We start from the raw sequence: 9,153 nt of genomic DNA on the forward strand, positions 1-9,153 counted from the left end.
TGGCTCTACTGGGATGCCCCAAGATTTCTGCTAACCTTTCTTTCTTGCCTTTTGATTCTTTGATGGAGACAACAAACCCATGCTTGCACCCCTAGATGGCATCGAGAACCTGCCTCAAACTGAGTTTGGTGGCACATGCCTTTAATCCCAGCATTCAGAGACAGAGACAGGCAGATCTCTGAGTTGGAGAATAGCCTGGTCTACATAGTGAGTTCCAGGCCAGCCAGGGCTATGTAGTGAGACCCTGTCTCAAAAATAGAGAGAAAAAAAGCACAAAACCATGATAGGTTCGGAGAGAGGTGGATGGTAACAGACTATGCAGAGCCTTGAAAGGATTGTCCCCTCTACATGCAGATTGAACCTAGGGCCTCATGCATGCTAGGAAGGTGCTGTAAGGCTAAGCTATATCCCCAGTTCTTTTCTTTTTGAGATAGGGTCTATCTAGTCCAGGCTTGCCCGAAACATCTACCTTCCTGTCCCCTCCTGTCCCTCCCTCCCAGCAATGGGATTATAGACTTGTGCCAGCATACCTGGCCAGGACTATTTTTTTTTTAATTTTTACAAAAACTTTATTGAGAATTTCATATGTGTATATAAGGTGTTTTGATCAAATCCATGCCCACTCCCTCCCCTCCAACATTCCTTCCTCTGAAAAGGTAACACTAAAATCTTTTAAGGATTAGATACAAGCTCCCATCACCAAGTAACTCATATCCTTAAATGCCGAAACTATGGAAATAATAACAGGTTTAGGTTGCCATGTGGACCAAAATGAATCAATGGTGTAGAAACCTAGTGACCAAATTACCCAAAAGATGCCTTACCAGAATATTGAGTTCACCATTCCCACTCGTGGGAATGTTGCTGTGCAGTCAACATTTTGCTAATTGGAGAACCCCTTCAGTGGGTTTATCTAAAAGACTCCCAAATTGTAAAACTCTTGTCTCTAAGGGAAGAAGAAAGTCCTTGAATCATGAATAGGAGATGTGAAGGAGAAGTAAAGTCAGAACACGGCAGTTTTCAAATGTTCATATGAGAGTCCATTGGAGTTTCTTGACAAGGGCTTCCAAAAGCATCCCTCTATTGGGTTCCTCCTCATTTTTCTTTTGTCTTCCAAGGCTGGACTAGTTGACTTGGGGAAAAAAAAAGTGGCTGAGGTGAGGGTCCAGTGACCCTGCTTGGCACCCCCTTAATGAATGAGCACAACCATCAGCAAGCCCAGTTGTGACTATGTTTAGTGATCAGGCTCAGCCGAAGTCGTGATCATGGTAGTTATTTCATGCAGAAGGGACTGCTGTACAGCATCTTCTTATTAAAAGGACCTGGAATTTAAAAGGATTTGGTGCTAGGAGCCACATATGAGGGAGAACATATGTCGATGTTTTTTCTGAGATTGTGTTACTTCACTTAGTATAACAGATTCTAGTTCCATCCATTTACCTGCAAATTTCATTATTTCATCTTTCTTTACTGCTGAATAGAACTCCGTTGTGTAAATATACCATATTTTTGTTAACCACTCGTCAGGTGAGAGGCACTTAGGTTGCTTCCATCTCTTAGCTATTGTAAAAAGAGCAACAACAAACATGGTTGTACAAGTGTCTCTACAATAGGATGAGTCCTTTGGGTATATGCCAAGGAGTGGTATAACTGGGTCATATGGTAGGTTCATTTTAGTTTTGTAAGAGTTCTCCACAGTTTTCCACAGAGGCTGCTCAAGTTTGCAATCTCACCAGCAGTGAATGAGTGTTCTTCTTTATCCACATCCTCACCAGCATTTGGTATCATTTGTTCTCTTGATCTGGCCAGGACTCTTAAGTGAGCCAGTTGAGGAGGCCCAAAGTCTGAGAACTTACGAAAGGATCTGGGGGTTGGGGAGCAGGTGGGGCTCGGGTTGGCCTGTGTGCCAGAAATGCAGACTTCTCACATGCCTCTCCCCACATAGTGCCAGCTCCTTGATGTACAACAAGCCTGATGACTTTGTCCCTTCCAGACCTGCCGGGAGTCCCTCTTCTGATCACTTGGGTCTTACTGTCCCTCCTGTCCCCACAGGGGGCTTGCTGCTTCTTTGAGACTACTGGGAATGGTTCTAGAAAGCCACTAGAACACTGAGGAACAGGGTCTGATTCCTCAAGAGTGCTCGTTGTGCTGATGCTCAGGGTGGGAATGCCTCCCAGTGGAGGTGGAGGGCACGAATCCGTTACCTGGGACTGGGATGAATGAATATTTTGTAGTGTATTAAATTTGAAACTCTTTTTTTTCCTTTTCCTGTTTTCTTTTTATTTTTTTTAAAAAAGATTTTGTTTTATTTATTTTATTTAAAATATTTTATTATTTTTATTTTATGTGTTATGAGTGTATCACCTGAATGTATGTGAGTGCACCCATGTCGTACAATGCTGCGGAGGTCAGAAGAGGGCTTCAGATTCCCCTGGAACTGGAGTTAAGGACAGTTCGTAGCCACCATGTGGGTGCTGGGAATTGAAGCCAGGTCCTCTGCAAGAGCAGTCAGTGCTCTTAACTGCTGAGCCATCGCTCCAGCTCCTTGTTTTAAATTTATATTTTGTGTGTATGAGTGTTTTGCCTGCACATATGTAAGTACAGCATGTGTGTGCAATGCCCATGGAGGCCAAAAGAGGGTATCTGATCCCCTGGAACCAGAGTTGGAGTTACTGTTGGTTTTCAGTCATCATGTTAGTGCTGGGAACTAAAATCAGGTCCTCTGCAAGAGCAGCCAATACTCTTAACTGCTAAGCCAGCTCTCTAGCCCCAAATTTGTAACTCTTACTTTTTTTAAAAATTGATTTTAGTGTGTGTATGAGACAGAGACAGAGAGACAGAGAGAAAGAGAGAGCATGTGGAGGTCAGAGAATTAACTTTTGGGGGTGGGTCACTTCTCTCCTACCACATGAGTCCCAGGGATCAAACCCAGGTTGCCAGGCTTGGTGACAAGTGCTTTTACTGACACAGCCATCTCACTGGCCCCAAAACTTGTGACTTCATTTCTTTTAACCCCTCTCTTTAAAACAGCATTCTCCACAGGATGTCGGAGATGTACTGGCTCGTTTTGTGGCGCTGATCTTCATGAGAGGTCAGGTGCTCCTGCACTTTTTCTGGAAGAACCATTTGCTATAAAGGACTGCAGAGGGCAAGAGGGGCCCTCCCGAGGGGCGGGAGTGCAGGAAGACCCTCTCCACCCCATCTTTTTACCCATCACTGTAGGTCTATGAGGGTTTATTCAGAAGGAGGGGGGGGCAAGGGGAACCAGGCACCCGTGGGGGGTGTGGGTGCTCCTGGAGCACCTCCCACAAGTGACACAGAACTGTGTCCTCGAATAAGAGACCCTGAAGGGGTGTTTCCTCCGGCCCCCCGCCCCGTGGTGCCATGTGTGACCCATCGGCCCTGCCCTTGCCATCCACATCTAAATCTTCAGTACCAGCTTCTCCTCCGCACCTGTCGCTATGCATTTTGTCCCCAGACTCCATCCCCTGAGCAAGACCTGAAGGAACTGTGTCTCTGCTACTTAGACCCAACCCAGGTCCAGACCCCAGCACCGAAGTGGATTGACTGTTCCTGCTCAAATTGGGCCTCAACTGGTTCTTTTCTGATGGAACCCCTCCCTCCTCTGTGGCCCCCCCAGGCCTCCCCTGACCCCCAGGTCCCAGCCCTGCCTGCAAGCATCTCTCCAACTCCAGCCCCCTTCAAGGTACCTGCTGAAATGAGGAGGACTTCCTGATCGCCATGAAAACCGCCTCTGGACCTGAGTTACGGATCGGTGGACTCTGGAGGCTGAACCATAGCTGCTGGTTCCTGTGGCCATGGGCTGTGCGGTGTCTGGTGCGCAGGCCCTCTGCTGGCTAGACTTACTTTTGCCTTCTTTTTGGTCTTCAGTGTTCCCTCACAGTTCCTCCCCTGTTAAAAGAATTACAAGTACTGAGAAAGTTCATTGTTATTACTTACAAGTTCTCTAGGTGTGCCGTCATGAGTTCTTAATAGGAGGTGTTATTTTAAAAAACCAAAAAATGGAATAAATGTTGCTATTTTATTGGGCACAAAACTACATACTTCTTTTGCAGAGGAGGAATCCCACTTATTTCTGCTTGTAGTGGTCCAGAGCTTAGTAGCCTCAGCACCCATCCCCTGTCCTGTGGCACTATGTGGCATTTCAAGTGGTCTGCCTGTTCCCTTCAGCCTCTCCAGCACCTAGACATTTTTCTGAAAGAGGAAAAAGGAAGGATAATCCTGGGGCTGGAGAGATGGCTCCGTGGTTGGGAGAACTGACTGCTCTTGCAGAGGACCTCAGGTTCACTTCCCAGCATCCACATGGAGCTTGACCATTTGTAAATCCAGTTCCAGGGGATTCGACGCCCTCTTCTGGCCTTTGTGGGCACTGCATGACAAGGGTGCACTTACATACATGCAGGCACTACACTCATAAAAATAAATAAAAAACAAACAGGGCTGGAGAGATGGCTCAGGGGTTAAGAAACCTGGCTGTTCTTGCAGAGGACCCAGGTTCGATTCCCAGCACCCACATAGCTAAGAACCATCTGTAACTCCAGTTCCAGGTGATCTGACGTCCTTTTTCAACCTCCTCAGGCATTGTATGACACAGGTACACGTACATACATGCAGGCAATACACTCAAACACATAAAATAAAATGATAAAAAAATAAAAAACCCAAACTGAAACCAGCTAATTGGGAAAAATGACAAGGAGTTGATGACATTTTCAGTTGGTAACATTTCAAGGAGGCCAGAAGGGCTAAACAGTGCAGTCTAACAGAGGCAGAACTTTCTTTTAAGCACATATGCTTCATTTTCATTGTAACAACTGTAGCACTTTTCGTTTGGTTGGCTTTAGTTAGGGTCTCCCCTAGGACAGGCTGACCTTGAACTCAATGTGCAGCCAAGGATGACTTTGAACTCATGACCCTTCTGTCTCAATGCTAGGATTACAGGTGTATGCCACCGTGCCCTCAAAGTTAAATTGTCCATTTTTTGAGATAAGATTTCATGTAGCCCAGGTTGGCCTTGAACTCATGATGCTGTGTATTACTCCCTGCTCTTTTTAAAAATTTTTATTTATTTTTACGTGTATGAGTGTTATGCTTATACATGTATAAGTACACTCATGTCGTGCAATGCCCACAGTGGACAGAAGAGGGCGTTGGGTCCCCTAGAACTGGAGTTACAGACAGTTGTTAGCCGCCATGTGGGTGCTGGGATTTGAACCCAGGTCTTCTGCAAGAACAGTCAGTGCTCTTAACTGCTGAACCATCTTTCTAGCCCACCACCTGCTCTGTTAGACAGGGTCTTCCTGTAACCCCAGCTGGCCTGGAACTTGCTATGTAGACTCGGCTGGGCTGGAACTCACAGAGATCCACCTGCCTCTGCCCCTCAAGTGCTGGGATTACTAAAGGGGTATGTCACCACCCCCACCCCCACATGCTTTTTGTGTTGTTGACAGAACTAGCTGGGAAGAGCCTACCATCCCTCATAGACTTCTACTATCCCTTGCCTGGTCCTATTTACTAAGGAACAGAGGTGTCTTCCTGTCCTTGAGGGGTACCCACAGTGACCTTGCCTAGCATGGGCTCAGGAGGCAGTGGAGGGAACATGGTGGTGCTGTTGACCAACATGCAGGATACCTGCAGTGTGGGGATGGGGGACAGGGAACTCACAGGGACCCTCTATTGCTTTTTTCCCCCCATTCACCAAGTCCTGCAAAGTCCACCCTAGTGGAGCGACTGAATGCCACTTCCGGTGACTCCCTTGTATTCTGAATGAGGAAATTCAGGCCCAGGAGTTCTGACCAAGGTCTCCCCACCTCCAGTCCCCTTCCTTCTGAAAGGGAGAGCACAGAGGCACAGGCGAGGGTTTAGAGCTATTATTCATCACCTTAGTAAACACAAACATGGAGGCCTTCTAGTGTTTGAAGTTCAGGAGCTTGTCGTGGGACCACTTCTCTGGGGTGGAGGTAGGGAGGTGGAAAATGCATCTACAGAAGGTGATGTCAGATCTGGGGCAGGAGTGGAGCAAGGGTAATGCTGTAAAAGTTCATGACTGCCCTCCCCTTGATCACCTTGAGCAAAGACCTGTAAAATTCTTACTTTTTCTGAACCTTGATTAAAAGCTAAACAAGGGGGCTGGAGAAATGGTTCAGCAGCATTGGCTGCTCTTCCAGAGGACCCAGGTTAGGTTCCCAGCACCCTCATGGTGGCTAACAACAGTCTGTAACTCCAGCTCCAGGGGATCCAATGCCCCCTTCTGGCCTCCATGGGCATTGCATGGCATGGGTACAGTTGCATATATGCAGGCAAAATACTCATACACATAAAATTAAAAAACAAGACAAAAACCAAAACCATCTTGATCTGATGTTGACACATGCATTCTATTAACTAAAGACATAAGGATGTGAATTATAACATGACTTTTTTTTTTTTTTTTTTTTTTTTTTTTTTTTTTTATTAAATTTTTTTTTTTTTTTTTTTTTTTTTTGGTCTCTTTTGAGACAGTGTCTCCCTGTAGCCCCAGCTGTGCTGGAACTTACTATGTAGACCAGGCTGGCCTTGAATCCTGAGTGCTGGGACTAAAGGCATGAGCCACCATGCCCAGCATAACATGACTTTTAAGAAACACTTCCTGATAATAGTGACATTCAAACTCAGGACGTGCATTTCTCCCAGGAGCCCTAGGAGACCACGTTTCTGTAAGTCTGAACTTCTCAAGCTCAGAGGCTCAGTAAACATTGATTAAAGGAATGAGTAACCAGGTCATGAGGTCACCAGACACTGCAAACAAGGCCAAGGCACTGTGGTGAGGCTCCTGAGGACGATCACCAGGCCTCCTGTATCCCTGTAGAGGCAGGGATTTCTTCTCTTGAGGCAGCTCAGGATGGATGTCTCCAGAAGCAGGCCTGAAACACTGGTGAGGCTTGGGGAAGAGAGATGGAGTCGAGAGAAAAATCTAGAAAATGTCCTCAGGCCAGCTGGGGCCTGACCACTAAGGCTCAAATTCTAGAAGTCTCCTGGATGGCTCAGTTTACACCCTGGGAGATGCCCATCCAGGGCTGAGGGAGCTGGAGCTGTATCTACTCCTGGGCCTCCTGGCTGGGATGAGGGCTGAGTCCGAGGGTACCAACTCTCTAGCCTGCCTTTGTCACTTCGTGCCTAGGTGGAGGGGGCTGCTGTGGCTGAAGTAAGAACCCAGAGTGTCTGCCCCAGCCTTGGAGCCTTCAGAGCCCCGACACAAGAGCCCAGGCTGTGGGCGGGGCTTCAGCCGTATCTTCTGAGCCTATGGCCTCTGACTCACGTTTATTGAAACTTCTGAAGCATTCAAACACCACTGGGGACCTTCGTAAACATCTGAATGTCTTAGAAAACAGGTCACAGGGATTGGCTCAGTTTTCCATCAGCGACACCCAGATAAACAAATGGCTGACAACAGATGAAGGTTGGGCTTTTTTTCCTGATGACTGAAACAACAGTGTTTCTCCACCCCTCTCCCCCAGTTTTCCACGCTTTTGGAAACTAGGATGCATTTCAAGGCCTCTCTTTCTGACATTTAGTCCCACTAGCTTACCCTGATGTTTGGTGGCCTTGATGGGGAGGGAGACAAAAACAGAGTCAACACTAGAGCACTTTCCTCTGACTTCTGTCTGGAAAACAAAGGTGCAAAGTCCACTCTGGGGACAACTGTGATGTCTGGAGTTGGGGCAAGTGGCAGGAGGCAGATGAGAGGAAGGAGGGAATTTGTGTGTGTGTGGGGGTTTCTTCTGCTTCTAAAGGAGGGTCAAGTCCCCGTGTGGAAGAGGCCAGCTAAAGAACTCTTTTTTTGCTGTTTGTATGTATGAGTGTTTTTCCCTCGTGTGTGCATCACCAGTATGAAATGCCTGCAGAGGCCAGAAGAGGGCATCAGATCTCTGGAAATGGAGTTATACGTGGTTGTGGGCTGCCATGCGGGTGCTGGGAACTGAACCCTGGTCCTCTGCAAGAGCAGCCAGTGTTCTGAGTCATCTTTCCAGCCCCCCCCAGAGGATAACCCTTGTGGGTCCTGGAGATTGAACTTAGGTCGTGTGGTTTGGAGGCAAGCACCTTTATTGGCTCAGCCATCTCACTGGCCCGGGTGAGAGAACGCATTTCTTCCCTGGGCTCTGCCCAAGCCTAGGCTTTGGACTGCTTAGTGAAGGAACTCAACAGGGCGCAGAGCTCTCTAGGACCACTTGCAGGATGGGGCTAAAGTGCTGGGGGGGGGATGAGTGTGGAGTCTGGGGAGAACGTGATGCAGGCATTCCCAAGGGAAGTTTGAGTGAGGCAGTTTAGACAGGGCCACCACTGTGGCCTCATTCAATGACAGGGAAAACTGAGGCTTCAGGAGGACCCCAGGGTCAGCTATGACAGAAATGTCAAGACTATGGACTTTAGGTACTAACGAAGTGTCCATCAACATAGCAAACACACCTTGCTGTCTGGTGTAGAATGTTGGTGGTGGGAGAGGCTGTTAGGAGGAATACATGCAACAGTTCTTTCCTGTCAGTCTTGCTAGCTGCACCTATTACTGCATTTAAAGACTATTCATTTTGTTATGTATATAAGAAAGTTTGGCATTCAAAACCCAGCAGAATGCAATCCAAGAGGTCTCTTTGTTTTATTTTTAATTATGTATGCATGTGTGTGTCTGTGTGTAGGTATGTGCATATGAATGCAGTGCTCTCAGAGGCCAGAAGAGGGTGTTGGATCCCATGCAGCTGGATTTACAGGCAGTTGTGAGCCACTTCTCTAGTCCCAAAGAATTCAAGAATTCTTGCCCTTGTTTATGTAATACTGAGTGAGAAATGCCACACAGTTTTTTGGGTCAAATCAAGAGTCCTTTATTAACAGCCAGAGGTCAGAGAGGGAGCTAATGCCCAAAAGAACTCTTGACCCAAGGAGAGACAGGGCAGGGTTATAAAGCTTAAAACCAATAACCATAGTTACATCAGATCACCATAGTTACACTAGACCAGGAGCAGGTAGGTTAACCAAGAAGTTTTCAGCTAACAAAAAGTTTCCATAAGTTAAGGCAAAAGAAGTTTCTCAGAATTGTAGAAATGATGGGCTCCATGGAGATGCAGGTGTCGCATGGAGGCAGGACGTGGTATCTGGATG

Source organism: Nannospalax galili, unplaced genomic scaffold, assembly GCF_000622305.1.
Source record: "Nannospalax galili isolate Female #2095 unplaced genomic scaffold, S.galili_v1.0 scaffold538, whole genome shotgun sequence".
Lineage (NCBI taxonomy): Eukaryota > Metazoa > Chordata > Mammalia > Rodentia > Spalacidae > Nannospalax > Nannospalax galili.